General features: G+C 46.4%; 2 pseudogenes; both read left to right on the top strand.

Annotated features, from left to right (window-relative positions):
- The first annotated feature begins 5,474 nt into the window (after positions 1 to 5,474).
- LOC129398544 (olfactory receptor 7E24-like) lies at positions 5,475 to 13,628 on the top strand (annotated as a pseudogene).
- A 3,068-nt stretch (positions 13,629 to 16,696) lies between these two features.
- On the top strand, positions 16,697 to 17,714 carry LOC100991414 (olfactory receptor 7E24-like; annotated as a pseudogene).
- The last annotated feature ends 7 nt before the right edge of the window (positions 17,715 to 17,721 follow it).

The raw sequence follows: 17,721 nt of genomic DNA, 5'->3' as shown, positions 1-17,721 counted from the left end.
TCATCCTCCTCTCCTTCCCTTGCTATTACAATACACATCGCAGGGGGGCGGGCGACCTCCGCGATGCGGGGAGAAATATCACCCCCCCACCCCCGATATTACGAGCCACATCGCGGGGGGGTAGACACCCCCAGTGATGTGGGGAGTAATATCTATCCCCCTTCCCCATGGATATTAGGAGCCACATCTCAGGGGCGTGGACACCCTCCGCTGATGCGCAGAGTAATATCAACCCCCTTCCCTCCCTGCATGTTAGCAGCCACTGTGGACACACAGCGTATTTACCATATTTCCAGCAAGATCATCTTTTCCGTTGAACCTTATGAACAAGATCACAGAGGGGTGTACACCTCCTGCGATATTGGGGGTAATATCGTTCTCTCCTCCACTGCCTACTGACAACAATATCACAGGGGTGTGTATTCCTCCTTTCATATTGAGAGTCATATCATACTTGCCTTCCATATATGAAGAACAATAGCAAAGAAGGGGGTGGACACTTTGACGATATTGGGAGTAACATCATTCTCTCTACCCCTGGATATTAGTAGCAATATCATAGGGGGATGCACATTTCTTGTGATATTGAGAGTAGTATTGTTGTCTTCCCCGCTGGATATGAAAAACAATACCACAAGGGGCGTGAAACCACCTGCCAAATTTGAGGGAATGTTATCCTCTCCGCCCCCGGATACTGGAGACAATAACACAGGGGTAATGTGCACCCACTGCTTGACTGGGAGAAGTATCATCCTCTCCCTTCTTGGATATTAGGAACAATATCACGGGGCGGGGGGTGGTGTACTGCCTCTGCGATATTGGGAGTAAAACTATCCTCTCTTCCCCTGGATATTAGGAAGTGTATCAGAGGTGGAGGGTGCACATTCCCTGCGATATTCAATGTCATCTTATGCTCTCCCTCCCAGGGTATGAAGAACAATATTACAGGAGGGGTGTACACCCCCTGCGACATGGAGAGTCATATCATCCTCTTTTGCTCTGGATATTAGGAAAAATATCACAGGGTGGTGTACGCCCCCTGCGATATTGGGAGTAATATCATCCTGTCGCCCTGAGGAGAGAAGCCATTTCTCTGCTGTCTCCTGTCTCTGAAGAGAAGGAGGAAGTAAAAGTTGAAAAACAACAGGAATGAAGTCGGTGGCAAGACCAGCCGGTGGCACTGATGAGCCGGCCTGAGGTGAAAAGATTAACCACCCCCACTCTAAGCGCATGTGCTCTCAATCCATCACGACCCTTTCACGTGGAACCCCTTAGAGTTGTAAGCCCTTAAACGGGCCAGGAACTCTGTCTTCCTTCGGGGAGCTGGGCTCTTAAGATGCGAGTCTGCCGACGTTCCCGGCTGAACAAAAAACCTCTTTCTTCTTGAATCCGCTGTCTGAGGGACTTGGTCCCCTGCTCCTCCTACTTGATTTCATGGTTCACCTGATCAGAAATCGAACGCGGGCAGCGGCAGTGAGAGCGCCAAATCCCAACCACTAGACCACCAGGGGAACTCAGAACCTTGTCAGAAATAGATTGCCCACCATTAGAAGTGGGTCGGCCATCAGAAGGAAGCCTGGACAGGTCCCTTGTTTCTAAGCTGTGGCACAAGGTAACTGGTAAAGGATACCTAGACCAGTTCGTATACATAGACACTTGGTGACGGCTGGTGCTAGACCCTCCCACAGTGGCTAAGAGGGCAGGCAGCAACAGTACTAGTAGCAAAGGGACAGATACCTAAGGAAGGATCCTGCTCCACCCACCCAGGGAAATCAACTCCTGAAGTTCTCTTCCACCAAGCATCAGAAGATGCACTGCAGGAGATGGCACCAGTGATCCCAGTGGTGCCCTCCCCTTACCAGGGAAAGAGGCTCCCCACTCTTGAGCCCACAGTGCTCGCGCCTCCGCAAGACAAGCATATCCCTAGGCCACCGAGAGTAGACAAGAGAGGAAGTGAGGACTTAGGAGAAACCCCTCCCTTGGCAGCTCCTTTACAACCCCAAACGGGGATCCAAATGCCCCTGAGAGAGCAGCGGTATACTGGGATAGATGAGGATGCTCACGTAGTGGAGAGGCGCATTTTTGTGTACCAGTCCTTCACCTCTGCCAACCTTCTCAGCTGGAAAAACAATACCCTGTCCTATACTGAAAAGCCACAAGCCCTAATTGATTTGCTCCAAGCTGTTATCCAGACCCACAACCTCACCTGGGCTGATTGCCACCAGTTGATCATGTTCCTCTTTCACGGAGATGAAAGGCAGAGAGTGCTCCAAGCAGCAACTAAACGGCTAGAGGAACATGCACCAGCTGATTATCAAAAACCCCGAGACTATCTAAGGACCCAGTTAGCAGGAACCAACCCCCAGTGGGACCCACATGAAAGAGGGGATATGCAAAGGCTAAACTGAGACAGGGAAGCTCTCTTGGAAGGATTACAGAGGAGAGCTAGAAGGCCACAAACGTTAACAAGCTCTCTGAGGTCATTCAGGGAAAAGAAGAAAGTCCAGCACAATTCTACGAGAGACTGTGTGAGGCCTATCGTATGTATACTCCCTTTGATCCCAATAGCCCTGATAATCAGCGCATGATTCACATGGCTTTAGTCAGTCAAAGCACAGAAGACATGAGAAGAAAACTGCAGAAACGGGCTGGGCTTGCAGGGATGAATACACCGCAATGATTAGAAATAGCTAACCAGGTGTTTGTAAACAGGGGTGCAGTAGCCGTGAGGAAAACTGCAAAGAGAATGAATGTCAGGCCCGGGGAAACACCGACCTGTTTGTTAGCTGCAGCAATCAGAGGGGCCCCCCGAGAGAGGCAAGGGAAGGGGGGCCCTGGGAAAGAAACTCAGCTTGGCTGTCAGAGTTTGCAGTGTAACCAGTGTGCTTATTGTACAGAAATAGGACATTGGAAGAACAAATGCCCTCAGCTCAAAAGAAAACAAGGTGACTCAGAGCAGGAGGCCCCGGACAAGGAGGAAGGGGCCCTGCTCAACCTGGCAGAAAGGTTATTGGACTGAGGGAGACTGGGCTCAAGTGTCCTCAAAGAGCCTCTGGTCAGAACGACAGTCGGGGGTAGAGACACTGATTTTCTTGTAGATACTGGTGCTGAACATTCGCTAGTAACCAACCCGGTCGCCCCCTTATCCAAAAAGACTATTGACATCATCGCAGCCACGGGGGTTTCAGCAAAGCAAGCTTTCTGCTTGCCTCGGACTTGTACTGTCATTCAGCAGTTTTTGTACACGCCTAACTGTCCCTTGAGCTTGTTGGGAAGGGACTTGCTTAGCAAGCTGAGAGCCACTATCTCTTTGACAGAGCACGGCTCTTTGCTGCTAAAGTTACCCGGAACGGGAGTCGTTATGACCCTTACAGTCTCCCGAGAGGAGGAATGGAGACTTTTCTTCACTGAGCTGGGCCAAGAGATAAGACCAGCTCTGGCTAAGCGATGGCCAAGAGTACGGGCGGAAGACAACCCTCCAGGGTTGGCAGTCAACCAAGCCCCTGTACTCATAGAAGTGAAGCCTGGGGCCCAGCGGTTTAGGCAAAAATAGGACCCGGTCCCCAGAGAAGACCTTCAAGGTATCCAGGTCCATCTCAAGCACCTAAGACCTTTTGGAATTAGAGTTCCTTGTCAGTCTCCATGGAACACTCCCCTCCTGCCTGTTCCCAAGCCACGGACCAAGAACTACAGGCCGGTACAGGATTTGCGCTTGCTTAATCAAGCTACACTGACTTTACATCCAACAGTACCTAACCCGTCCACATTGTTGGGGTTGCTGACAGCTGAGAACAGCTGGTTCACCTGCTTGGACCTGAAAGACGCTTTCTTGCCTATCAGATTAGCCCATGAGAGGCAGAAGCTGTTTGCCTTTCAGTGGGAAGTTCCGGAGTCAGGTGTCACTACTTAGTACACTTGGACCGGGCTTCCCCAAGGGTTCAAGAACTCCCCCACCATCTTTGGGGAGGTGTTGGCTGGAGACTTCCAGAAGTGTCCCAGCAGAGACCTAGGCTGCGTGTTGCTCCAGTAGGTTGATGACCTTCTGCTGGGACACCCCACGGCAGTCGGGTGCACCAAGGGAACAGATGCCCTACACCAGCACCTGGAGGACTGTGGGTATAAAGTGTCCAAGAAGAAAGCTCAGATCTGCTGACAGCAGGTACATTACTTGGGATTTACTATCCAACAGGGGGAAGACAGCCTGGGATCAGAAAGAATGCAGGTCATTTGCAATCTAGCAGAGCCTAAGAGCAGAAGGCAGGGAGAGAATTCTTAGGAGCCCTGGGGTTTTGTAGACTGTGGATCCCAAATTTTGCAGTATTTGCCAACCTTTGTATGAGGTCACAAGGGGGCGGGGACCAGGAACTTTTTGAATGGGGATCCCAACAACAGCAAGCCTTTCATGTGTTAAAGAAAAAACTTATGTCAGCCCCAGCCCTGGGGCTACCTGATCTGACAAAGCCTTTTCCATTGTATGCATCAGAGAGAGAAAAAATGGCAGCTGGACTTTGAACCCAAACTGTGGGGCCCTGGCCGAGGCCGGTGGCCTACCTCTCTCAACAACTAGACGGGGTTTCTAAAGGATGACCCCCCTGTTGGAGGGCCTTGGCAGCAACTGCCCTGCTAGTACAAGAAGCACATAAGCTGACTCTTGGGCAAAACCTGAACATAAAGGCCTCCCGTGCTGTGGTGACTTTAATGAATACTAAAGGACATCATTGGCTAACGAATGCCAGACTCACCAAGTACAAAAGTTTGCTCTGTGAAAATCTCCGTATAACCATTGAAGTTTGTAACACCCTAAACCCCGCCACCTTGCTCCCGGTATCAGAGAGCCCTGTCGAGCATGATTGTATAGAAGTGATGGACTCTGTTAACTCTAGCAGACCTGACCTCCGGGACCAGACTTGGGCATCAGTAGACCTGGAACTATAGGTGGATGGGAACAGCTTCTTCAACCCCCAAAGAGAGAGAGATGCAGGGAATGCAGTGGTAACCCTGGACACCTGTTGAAGCCAGATCGTTGCCCCAGGGCACTTCAGCTCAGAAAGCTGAACTCATTGTTTTAATTTGGGCCTTAGAACTCAGTGAAGGTGAGACTGTCAACATTTACACTGATGTTCTGTATGCCTTTTTAACCCTTCAAGTGCATGGAACATGATAGAAAGAAAAGGGCCTATTGAACTCTGGGGGAAAAGACAGAAAGTAACCACAAGAAATCTTGCAATTCTCAGAAGCAGTATGGAAACCCCACAAGGTGGCAGTTGTGCATTGCAGAGGACACCAGCGAGCTTCCACCTTGGTGGGTTTGGGGAACTCCCGCGCTGACTCAGAGCCTCGACAAGCAGCATCTGCCCCCTTCCAGGCATCAGTCACAGCCCCTCTGCTCCCTCAAGCACCTGATCTTGGACCTACTTATTCTAAGGAAGAAAAGGACTTTCTCCAGGTAGAGGGAAGGACAAGTGATGGCGGAAGGATGGATTCAGTTACCAGATGGCAAAGTAGCTGTGCCACAGCTGGTAGGAGTTGCAGTTGTACTGGCTGCGCAGAAAACCACCCATCTAGGTCAAGAGTCACTGGAAAAGTTGGTAGCCTGGTATTTCTACATCTCGCATTTGTCAGCCCTTGTCAAAACGGTGAGGCAGCGGTGTGTTACCTGCCAACAGCATAATGCGAGGCAAGGTCCAGCCGTTCCGCCCGGCATACAAGCTTATGGAGCAGCCCCCTTTGAAGATCTCCAGGTAGACTTCACAGAGATGCCAAAGTGTGGAGGTAACAAGCATTTACTTGTTCTTGGGCGTACCTACTCTGGGTGGGTGGAGGCTTATCCAACACGAACTGAGAAAGCTCGTAAAGTAACCCCTGTGCTTCCTCCAGATCTGATTCCTACATTTGGACTGCCCTTACGGATCGGCTCAGATAACGGGCCTGCGTTTGTGGCTGACTTGGTACAGAAGATGGCAAAGGTATTGGGGATCACGCGGAAAGTGCATGCCGCCTCCTGGCCTCAGAGTTCCGGAAAGGTGGAGCAGGTGAATCGGAGTATCCAAAATAGTATTAAAGTCTTCCCCGCTGCATATTTAAAACAACACCACAAGGGGCGTCAAACCGCCTGCTAAATTTGAGGGAATGTTATCCTCTACTCCCCTCCCCCGGCTCCGGATATTAGAGACAATAACACAGGGATAATGTACACCCACTGCTTTACTGGGAGTAATATCATCCTCTCCCTTCGTGGATATTAGGAACAATATCACACTGTGCGTGTACGTCTGTCGCGACATTCAATGGAATGTCATCCTGTGCCTCCCTGGATATGACGAACAATATCACGGGGGATGTACAACTTCTGAGATATTGGGAGTGATATCATCTTCTCCCGTCTGGAAGTTAGGGACAACATCACAGGGGTAGTGTACAGCCTCTGGGATGTTGGGACTCATATCATCTTCCCGCCCCCTGGATATTAAAAACCATATCACAAGGGGCGTGTACACACACTTCGATATTGGTATTAATACCATCCTCTCCCTCTTTGGATATTCGGTGCGATATTTCAGGTGGGGTAAGCCACCTGCAATATTGGAAGTAATATTATTTTCTCCCCCTGGATATTAGAAACAATATCACAGGGGTTTGTGAACAACCCCTGCGATATTTGGAGTAATATCATCGTCTCCCCTCAAGAATATTGAGAACAATATCATAGGGTCGGGGTGTGTACACCCCCTTTGATATTTGATATCATCCTCTTCCCCCGTGGATATTAGGAACAATACGAGGAAGGGATGTACAGACTCTGTGACATATGCTGTCATATAATTTTCTCTCCCCTACATATTAGGAAAAATGAAACTGGGGATGTGAACAGCCCTGCGATATTGAGAGTAGTATCATCCTGTCCCCCCTTGCATATTGGGAACAACATCACAGGTGGGGTGTACTGCCTCTGCGATATTGGGAGTGAAATTTTCCTCTCTTCCCCTGGACATTAGGAAGGGTATCAGAGGGGGAGGGTGTACATTCCCTGCGATATTCAATGTCACCTTATCCTCTCCCTCCCAGGGTATTCAGGACAATAGTACAGGAGGGGTGTACACCCCCTGCGATATTGCGAGTCGTATCATCCTCTTTCACTCTGGATATTAGGAACAATATCACAGGGTTGCATAAACCCCCTGTGATATTGGAAGTAATATCATCCTCTTTCCCTGTGGATATTAGGAAGAGTATCACAGGGCTGTGTAAACCCCCTGCGGTACTGGGAGTAATATCATCCTCTCTCCCTCTGGATATTAGGGAGATTTTCACAAGGGTGTGTACTCCCCCTGCGATATTGGGAGTAAGATCATCCTCTCCACCCAGGAAATGACTAACAAGGTCACGGGGGGTGAACTCCCCCTGCGATATTGGGAGTAATGTCGTTCTCCCCAAACCTGGATGTTAGCAACAAATCACAGAGGGGGTGTACACACCCTGCGATATTGGAAGCAGTATGAACCTCTCCCCTCCTGGATACTGGGAAAGATATCATAGCGCAGGTGTACATTTCCTACGCTGTTGGGAGTAGTATCATTCTTTTCCTTTCTGGATATAAGGAAGAATATCACAGGGGTGCTGTAGAATTACTTCGATATTGGGAGTAATATCATCCTCTATTTTCCTGGATATTGGGCACAATAACACAAAAAGGTGTACAACCCCTGCCATATTGGGAGTAATATCATACTCTCCTTCCCTGGATGTTAGAAAACAATATCAGCAGGGCTGAACACCCCCTGCGATAATGGGAGTAATATTTACTCTTTCACAGGCCATTTGGAGCAATATCACAGGGGGTGTTTACAAACAGGGGTGGTATACACCCCCTGTGATATTGGAAGTAACATCATTCTCTCCACTTCCGGATATTAAGAACAATATCCCGGCGGGAGGTGGTACAACCCCAGTGATATTGGGAATAATATCATCCTCTCCTTCCCTGTATATTAGGAACAATATCACAGAGGGGTGTACACCTTCTGTGATATTGGAACCAATATCATCCTCTCCCCCAATGGATATTAGAAAAAATATCACTCATGGTGTACACCCACAGTGAAATTAGGAAGAATATTACAGGGTGTACACCCACTTTGACTTTAGGAGAAATAGCTCCCTAAAAGGTCACAAATAATATCACAGGGTATAGAGTAATATCTCCCTAGGATATTACAAATACTATCACAGGGTGTACACCCACTGTGATAACAGGAGTAATACGTCCCAAGTATACTACCAATAATATCACAAGGCTGTACACCCACTATGACATAAGGAGTGATATCTCCCTAGGATATTATAAATAACATCACAGAATGTACACCCATGCTGTGCACCCATGGTGATATTAGGAGTAATATCAACCCAGGATGTAACCAATAACACCACAGGGAGTACAGACATGATGTACACCCACGGTGATATTATAACTATCTCCTTAGGATAATACGAATAACATCACAGAGTGTACACACATGGTACACACCCACTGTGGCACTAGGACTAGTAACTTTCTAAGATATTATGAATAGCATCACAGAATAGAAACACATGGTGTACACCCACTGTAACATTAGGCGTAATTTCTCCCTAGGATATTACGAGTAACATCTCAGTGTGTATACACCTGGTGTACACGCACTGTGACATTAAGGGTAATATCCACCTAGGATATTATGAATAACATCACAGGGTGTCCACCCATGGTGTACATGCACTGTGATGTTCGGAATAATATCTCCCTAGGATATTACAAATAACACCACAGGGTGTACAGAAACTGTGATATTAGAGGTAATATCTCTCTAGGATATTATGAATCATATCACAGGGTGTACACCCACTGTCATACTGGGAGCAATATCTCTCTAGGATAGTACGAATAATATCACAGAGTGTACACCCACTGTGATATGAGGAGAAATATCTCTCTGGGATATTACGAATTAGATCACAGAGTGTACACACATGGTGTACGTCCACTTTGATATTAGGAATAATATGTTCCTAGGACATTACAAATAACATCACAGAGTGTGCACCCACTGTAATATTAGGGATCGTATTTCCCTGGGTGATTACAAATAATATCACAGGGTGTACGACCACTCTGATGTCAGGAGCAATATCTTGAGGTATTCTCCTGCTTCAGTCTCCCGAGTAGCCAGGGTTACCTGCCACCACGCCCCGCTAATGTTTTTTTATTTTCACTAGAGATGGGGTTCCACCACGTTGGCCAGGCTGGTCTGGAACTCCTGACATCAGGTGATCCATCAGCCTCGGCTGCCCAAAGTGCTGGGATTACAGGTGTCAGCCATCGCGCTCGGCCAAGAGTTCTATATTCAATTAATTTGGAAAGACAGCTCCCATATTTGAGTGTGCATGTACTTTTATGAAGAAACGATGTCAGAAAACCTCAGGATGATAATAAATGTGAAAAGTAACTGGCATGGGAAAAGGTCTTCCGATTAAGAACTCTAAGGTTCCATTTCGTTTTTAGAGAATGCGGTCCTAGCTCTTGTATCATCCTTTGAGATATTCTACATCAAAGGAATTGGTAGCACGGTATCAGAATAAAATAGAGTGTATTTCCCTGCTTCTTAATTTCTTTCAATTAGTCTGAGATCTTTTTCTTAAAGAGAGAAGAACATTTGTGTTGCATTTTGTTTTTTCTGAAAAGAGTAGGCCGTATTTTACTGAGATCAGGGATTTCTTATGTATTACCTTTTGGTCTTCTAACATTCTTCAGTGGATTTTCTCTAAAGTAGTATGTACAGAAAGAGTTGAAGAGGAAAAAAGTAAATCATGTCATAATTCTGAGATTTTGGGGTTTGTCACAACTGAGAAATATTGCTGACGGTGTATGGTCCTCAAGTGTGAAAATATTCCTTGTGAATTGCTGGCATCCAAAATGTGCACACAGCATTAAGGCTGGTTTTTATCTTTTCATTTTTCCAATCCTCTTTTCTTCTCAAGGTGTCCAAGTCACACAGAGCCACGGAATCTCACAGGTGTCTAAAAACTCCTCCTGGGACTCTCTCTGAGAGGATCAAGAACTGCAGCCCGTCCTCGCTGGGCTGTTCCTGTCCATGTATCTGGTCACGGTGCTGAGGAACGTGCTCATCATCCTGGCTGTCAGCTCTGACTCCCACCTCCACACCCCCATGTACTTCTTCCTCTCCAGCCTGTGCTGGGCTGACATCGGTTTCACCTCGGCCACGGTTCCCAAGATGACTGTGGACATGCAGTCACATAGCAGAGTCATCTCTTATGCGGGCTGCCTGACACAGATGTCTTTCTTGGTCCTTTTTGCATGTATAGAAGACATGCTCCTGTGATGGCCTATGACAGAGTTGTGGCCATCTGTCACCCCCTGCACTATCCGGTCATCATGAATCCTCACCTTCCTGTCTTCTTAGTTTTGCTGTCCTTTTTCCTTAGCCTGTTGGATTCCCAGCTGCACAGTTGGATTGTGTTACAATTCACCTTATTCAAGAATGTCGAAAACTCTACTTTTGTCTGTGACCCCTCTCAACTTCTCAACCTTGCCTGTTCTGACAGCGTCATCAATAGCATATTCATATATTTCGATAGTACTATGTTTGGTTTTCTTCCCATTTCAGGGATCCTTTTATCTTACTATAAAATTGTCCCCTCCATTCTAAGGATGTCATCATCAGATGGGAAGTATAAAGCCTTCTCCACCTATGGCTCTCAACTGGCAGCTCTTTGCTGATTTTATGGAACAGGCATTGGCATGTACCTGACTTCAGCTGTGGCACTACCCCCCAGGAATTGTGTCGTGGCATCAGTGATGTAGGCTGTGGTCACCCCCATGCTGAACTTTTTCATCTACAGCCTGAGAAACAGGGACATACAAAGTGCCCTGCGGAGGCTGCGCAGCAGAACAGTCGAATCTCATGATCTGTTCCATCCTTTTTCTTGTGTGGGTGAGAAAGGGCAACCACATTAAATCTCTACATCTGCAAATCCTGCCCCTTAGTCACATTATTTTTGTGGCTTGATGGCTTTTATTCCTTTCCACATTTCCTATGCAAATATTGCTTTCTTGTTATGTCTTTAACTGCAATGGGTGAGGATTCTGGGATCCTTTGTTGAGCAGAAACCTCATGACTGAATCCTCTATATCTAGGCAGCCTCCTTTAGTTTCTGCGCAATAACACTGTCATCCAGGTGGAATCACAACCATCTTTTTATACACACGAAGTCCTCACTTCATTTTGGAATTCCCTGAAAATTGACTTTATGGAGACAATGTGCAGCAGGTCCTCCGACACCATTGGTGTGTTCAAAGTTGTTTGGTTATAATATTGGTGAGGAATCCGTGGTTTCACTATACAGAATTTTGCCTAAAGTTGAGGTTTCCAAGAGACTTGCAAAGATGTTAAGTGAGGATATACTGTACATGAAATTCATATCCTCTTCCAGAGTTTATGTGGAATTTCTTTGTAAACTGCTTCTAGAGAATCTATTTAGGCAGTTTGTGTGTAGAGATCGATGTCACTGGTCCTCAATCTTGGTTTTGAGTCATATGAACTGGGGAGCTTACAAATGATGAGGCCTGGGTCTCAATACCTGAGATTCTGATTTACTTGCACCTGTGTGAGTATGTGGTTTTTTTTTTTTTTTTTTTTAAGCACCAGAGGTTGTTCCAATGAAGAAGTTTTTAGAGGCATGAAGCTCCAATGAGTAAGAACAGAAGTTAATTGTAATCTGATTTCTTCAACTATGATCTTCAAATGCATTGTCCATCAACACCATACAAATGTTTATTATGCTGTTTTTTCTGACCATTTAGCATTTTCTATTTCTTTTCTTTTTCTTTTTTTTTGTTGAGGCAGAGTTTCACTCTTGTTGCCCAGGCTGGAGTGCAATGGCATGATCTCGGCTCACTGCAGACTCCGCCTCCCATATTCAAGCAATTCTCCTGTCTCAGCCTTCCAAGTAGCTGGGATTACAGGCATGCGCTACCATGCCTTGCTAATTTTTTATTTATTTTATTTATGTTTGTATTTTTAGTGGAGACAGTGTTTCTCCATATTGGTGATGCTGGTCTTCAACTCCCGACTTCAGGTGATCCACCCGCTTCAGCCTCCCAAAGTGCTGGGATTACAGGCGTGAGTGACCACGCCCAGCCACCACTTTGCATTTTCATTTTACATTTCTTGAAGTTGGAGATTTATACACACATTGATTGCTGCTTTGTTATACACTCACATATACATAAGATGGGAAATAGAAAAGAATAAAATGGGCACAATATCCCTGAAGTTTCACATTCCGAGACATGTTAAAAATATTTCCTTTTTAGGAATTTGTTTCAATTTAGAAACTGTGGTATACACACACAATGAAGTATTATTCAGCCTAAAAAGGAATGAAATCCTCTCCACTGCAGACAAAATGGATGAGATTGCAGGTCTGTATATGAAGTGAAATAAGCCAGGCAGAGAATGACAAATATTTCATGTCCTCACTTATATGTAGGAACAAAAAAGAAAATCTTGGCCAGGTGTGGTGGCTGAGGCCTGGAATCCCAGCATCTTGGAAGACAGAGATGGGCGGATCACCTGAGGTCAGGAATTCAAGACCAGCCTGACCATCTTGGTGAAACCCTGTCTCTACAGAAAATGCAAAAAATTAGACGAGCATGGTGGCCTGTGCCTATAGTCCCAGCTACTCAGGAGGCTGAGGCACAAGAATCGCTTGAACCCGGGAGGCGGAGGTTGCAGTGAGCCCAGATTGTGCCACTGCACTCCAGCCTGTGTGACAGAGTGAGACTCCATGTAAACACAAAACAAAACAAAACCAAGAAAGAAAGAAAGAAAGAGAGAGAGAGACGAAAGAAAGAAAGAAAGAAAGAAAGAAAGAAAGAAAGAAAGAAAGAAAGAAAGAAAGAAAGAAAGAAACCAAAAAAAACCAGACAGGAAGTTCTGACACAGGCCGCAACGTGGATGAACCTTGAAGACATTATCGTCAGTGAAATAAATAAACCCCAAAGGGATAAACACGACCAGGCTCAGTGGCTCGCACCTGTAACCCCAGCACTTTGGGGCGCTGAGGCAGGCGGATCACTTAAGGTCAGGAGTTCGAGACCAGCCTGGCCAATAAGGTGAAAGCTCGTCTCTATTAAAAATAGAAAAATTAGCTGGGCGTGGTGGCGCACACCTGTAATCCCAGCTACTCGGGAGACTGAGACACAAGAATTGCTTGAACCCACGATGTGGAGGTTGCAGTCAGCCGAGACCATGCCACCGCACTCCAGCCTGGGCTACAGAGAAAGACTCTGTCTCCAAAACAAACAAATAAAAAAATTAAACACGGTAGGATTCCACCTATATCAAGGGTCAAGAGTAGTTAAACTCATAGAGCTGCAAAATAGAATGGTGGCCCCCAGGGGTGGGCGAGAGAGAGGAATGGAGAGTTTGGTTAATGGGTGCAATTTCCATTTTGAAAGATAAAACTGTTCTGGAGATGATGGCGGTGATGTTTGCTAAACACTGTGAATGTACCTAATGTGATTAAACTGTAAACTGAAAAATAGTGGAAATTGTCAATGTTGATACTGGCCATTCTATATGAAATAATATATATTTATAATTTTTAAGATGTATACGTGGTATATTTTCCCATCATAACAGTTGAAAACAAAAGCACTTCGATCTTGCAAAAGGAAAGAAAGAAGCGAATAATCCACACAAGCTTCCTCCTGATTAGAGGAAAAGCCCCAGAGTTTCTGTGGACACTCACTTTTCTCTTCTTTCATAATTACAAGGAAATCTTTAGAGGTTGGGGAACTTGGGCGACTTTGGCTAATGAGGAGTTCTGTGCCTTGAGCCTCCCAGGCCACAGAATAGTAAATAGTCAGTCTGTGCCTCCAGCCCTGCATGTGAGGTTCCAGTCCTGTGGGCTCCACACCCGTCACCTGTATCAGGAGGCTGATGTCTCACCCTGTCTTCTTGCCAGCCTTGAGGACGGAGTCTGAGCCTCCAATGTGCACCACGCAGGGAGGACAGTGGACCTGTTCTCCGTGGTCATGGCCCAGCAGAGGGGAAGGGCGGTTCCGTGAGTGCTGAGGGACAGTCGGGAGCCTTGTTTGGTTTCCTCCTCCTCAGGACAAACAGGAGAGTGCCGTGAGCAGATGGGAGGAGACCAATGTGCAAACTCTCAGCTCAGCAGACTGTGGAGTTTCTGTTCTCGGTTGTGGTGGGGAGGTCTCTCTCAGAAATCTCATTCAAAATGTTGCTTTCCTCCCCCACTCGTTATCCTTTTCATAGACATCTCACCCATGATAGCAGGGAATGAGTCCCTCTAAACTATTCCATCAGAACAACAAGAAGAGGATGAAGGTGATGATGAGGATAAAGAGGATGACGACAGACACTATGGCATCATGAACCCTTACTGAGGGCTTCCTGAAGGCCAGGCTCTGAGCTCTGTGCTCTATGCAGCTTGTTTCATTTCATCTGTGTAGTCTCCCAGTTATGAGTGCACATTTCATGATGATTTTACAGACTAGAAAAGGAGCAACGCATTTTCATAGAACTTGTACCAGATCATGAAGTCAAAAAGGGTGAAGTCCAATTTCAACCAGGCAGTCTAAGTCCAGACACATGGCATTTGGCCAGTCCTCTCCCTGCATCCAACCTGCCCTCTCAAGTCCTTGTCACTCAGGCCGATGCCCCTGCTCCCTGTGCCCTTCCCTTTGGGGGTCCCTTGTAGAACACAGCTAGAGCAGTGGGTGCCACAATCACTGTGTCAATTATGGAAAGGGCAGCTGAGATCACATTAAAGATTCCAGAAAGAATGGGCACAGGATCATTCGGGATGCCTCTCTCCCTTGCCTCTGTTCCTGGCTTTCCTTACAGCTCTGGGCTTCCTCAAAGGGGTCATCAATTCAGAGTTTGGCTTCCATTCCTATTGAGGAAGCTGGAAACCATTTCAAAAATGCTCCTCCGATGTGCCTGTGATTAAGACCTCTGAGTTCTGCTTAAAACTTTTTGAAGCTGGGCGCGGTGGGTCATGCCTGTAATCCCAGCACTTTGGGAGACTGAGGCAGGTGAATAACAAGGTCAGGTGTTCAGCTGAGGCAAGAGAACAGCTTGAACCTGGGATGCGGAGGTTGCAGTGAGCAGAGATCTGTCCGTTGCACTCCTGCCTGGGCAACAGAGTGAGACTCCATCTCAAAGAAACAAAAACAAAACCCCCCCAAAAAAACCCACAACTTTTTGAGAGTTGGGAGACTATCAAGTATAGTACCTGGGACTTAGAGTCTGCCCATTAATTTTCAGTACCACCCTTTCTACTTATCTGTATGGCAAGGGGTGAGATGTCCATCCTCTGGGACTCAGCACTCTCATCTGAGTTGATTTCTAGTTGATCCAATAGAAGTGAGCGATGATTAAACCGATCGTGGGTGCCCTTCGTTAATATTTTAAGCTTAAGCTCCATACAGTTCAACAGAAATATCCCCTGACCTGAAGCTCTGGTTTCCCTGCCTTCCAGGCAGGACATTTTTTTTTTTGTCCTTCTCTCAGTAAGTACTGAGTACTGTGAGAGGAACAAGTGAGTCTCTTTTGTTTCTGATTCCCCAGAGCCGATATCTTGCTTGGGATATAGGAGACAGCAAAAGTAAAAATCTATGTGAATTATTGAAATGACACTTCCTTGGTTCACAAAAATTGGCTGTCATCAGTGTGACATCAGTGTGACAGAGTGCGTGTTTTTTATTTTTTGTTTTTTGAGATGGAATTTTGCTCTTGTTGCCCCGGCTGGAGTGTAGTGGTGTGATCTCGGCTCACTGTAGCCTCTGCCTCCCAGGTTCAAGCCATTCTCCTGCCTCAGCCTCCCGAGTAGCTGGGACTACAGGCGCGCGCTGCCATACCGGGCAAAGTTTTTGTATTTTTAGTAGAGGCGGGGTTTCACCACGTTGGCCAGGATGGTCTTGATCTCCTGACCTCATGATCCGCCCTCCTCGGCCTCCCAAACTGCTGGCATTACAGGCGTCAGCCACCGCGTCCGGCCAAATGTTCTGATGAAAACTCTAAGTCCACCGAAGCTAAGGACAGGAGTTAGAGCTTCCATGAATTTTAAAACAAGACCCACCGATTTGAGGAAGCAATTACTCTCTGGAAGGAGAAAAGTCAGAAAACATAATGACAAAATCACTAGGACCTATCTGGCCTGTGGAACTATTTTCTGCTTATGAACTATCAACTTTCATTTCATTTCCAGATGGCATCGTCTCAGCTGTTATACAGTGCTTATAAATCTTCTACATCAAGGGAATTTGTATCAGTGTATTCGAATCAAAGAAAATGAGTTCTTAATTTCCTTTAATTAGAATAACCTTTTTCTTAAAGTGAGGAAAATGGTTTCATTACAGAGTTTTCTTCGGAAAAGATAGGCTGTATTTTCTAGTAATTGTGAATTTGTTCTATATGATGATCTGGTTCTTGGAACATTCTTGAATCTAGTGTCTCTAAGACAGGTGTGTACAGCAAGAAGTGAATAACACAAAAATCAATGATGAAAGCATTAGAAGACAATTGAGTTTGTCAGAACCGCAAAATATTGCTGAGTGTGGATTGCTCTGAAATCTGAAAACATTACTTGTGAATTGCTTCTATCCAAAATGCAGACACGATGCTGGGTGTTGGTTTACTTGTTTCCGATTTTTGAACCCTCTTTCCTAGGCAAAAGGTGTCCAATCTCTACATACCCGCAGAATTTAACAGATGTTGCTTTATTCCTCCTCCTAGAAGTTCAGAGGATCCAGAACGGCAGCCTGTCCTTGCTGGGCTGTTCCTGTCCATGTGCCTGGTCACAGTGCTGGGGAACCTGCTCATCATCCTGGCCGTCAGCCCTGACTCCCACCTCCACACCCCCATGTACCTCTTCCTCTCCAACCTGTCCTTGCCTGACATCGGTTTCACCTCCAGCATGGTCCCCAAGATGATTGTGGACATCCAGTCTCACAGCAGACTCATCTCCTAGGCAGGCTGCCTGACTCCGATGTCCCTCTTTGCCATTTTTGGAGGCATGGAAGAGAGACATGCTCCTGAGTGTGATGGCCTATTACCCGTTTGTGGCCATCTGTCACCCTATATATCATTCAACCATCATGAACCCGTGTTTCTGTGGCTTTCTAGTTTTGTTGTCTTTTTTTTTTTCTCAGTCTTTTAGACGCCCAGCTGCACAACTTGATTGCCTTACAAATGACCTGCTTCAAGGATGTGGAAATTCCTAATTTCTTCTGGGAACCTTCTCAACTCCCCCATCTTGCATGTTGCGACACCCTCACCAATAACATAATCATGTATTTCCCTGCTGCCATATTTGGTTTTCTTCCCATCTCGGGGACCCTTTTCTCTTACTATAAGATTGTTTCCTCCATTCTGAGGGTTTCATCATCAGGTGGGAAGCATAAGGCCTGCTCCACCTGTGGGTCTCACCTGTCAGTTGTTTGCTGATTTTATGGAAGATGCGTTGGAGGGTACCTCAGTTCAGATGTGTCATCTTCCCCGAGAAAGGCTGCAGTGGCCTCAGTGATGTACACGGTGGTCACCCCCATGCCGAACTCCTTCATCTACAGCCTGAGAAACAGGGACATTAAAAGTGTCCTGCGGCAGCCGCACGGCAGAACAGTCTAATGTCAAT

The sequence above is a fragment of the Pan paniscus genome, chromosome 7 (genome assembly GCF_029289425.2).
Source record: "Pan paniscus chromosome 7, NHGRI_mPanPan1-v2.0_pri, whole genome shotgun sequence".
Taxonomy (NCBI): domain Eukaryota; kingdom Metazoa; phylum Chordata; class Mammalia; order Primates; family Hominidae; genus Pan; species Pan paniscus.
The sequence above is the reverse complement of the archived record's forward strand: the minus strand, read 5'-3'. Positions and strand labels throughout refer to the sequence as shown.